The sequence below is a fragment of the Octodon degus genome, unplaced genomic scaffold, assembly GCF_000260255.1.
Source record: "Octodon degus isolate 3935 unplaced genomic scaffold, OctDeg1.0 scaffold00056, whole genome shotgun sequence".
NCBI classification, from domain to species: Eukaryota; Metazoa; Chordata; class Mammalia; order Rodentia; family Octodontidae; genus Octodon; species Octodon degus.
The window spans coordinates 8132038-8132553 of NW_004524632.1; positions in this window are offsets into that span (position 1 = coordinate 8132038).

Sequence of the window (516 nt, forward strand, 5' to 3'; positions counted from 1 at the left end):
GAAGCAGCCCCTGCCCAAGCGCCCCGATGGTGGAATGAACCTCGCACACGTGGCTGCGCTGAGGACAGGGGCTGGGGCTGGGGCTGGGTGGTAGAGTGCCTGCCCAACACCTGCGAGGGCCCGAGCTCAAGCCTCCTCTCTTTTCTCCCTCTGGGAATGAGTCCTCCCTGTCTGAGACAGCGGCACAGGCCGTGACGCTTCCTGCCCTGTTTTCTGGTGGTTTCATCGCCCATGACCTGGCCACCCACCCCACACTCTGCTGGGCTATGCTTGTCTCCTGGAACCCACGCACTACTGGCCACCCCGGGGGCTTCAGTCTGGGACCCTCAGTCACCAAGCCACTCCTCGTCGTTGTCATCTTCTTCTTTTTTAAAATTTATTTATTTACTTATTTATTTTTGTGTGTGTGTGTGGCCAGCTTAGCCCACCAGGGGGCGGGGCTGGCTGGCATGTGGTGCTGGGGATTGAACCGCGGTCCCTGTGCTTTGCTTAGTTTAGCTTGTTCTAAGTAGGTGC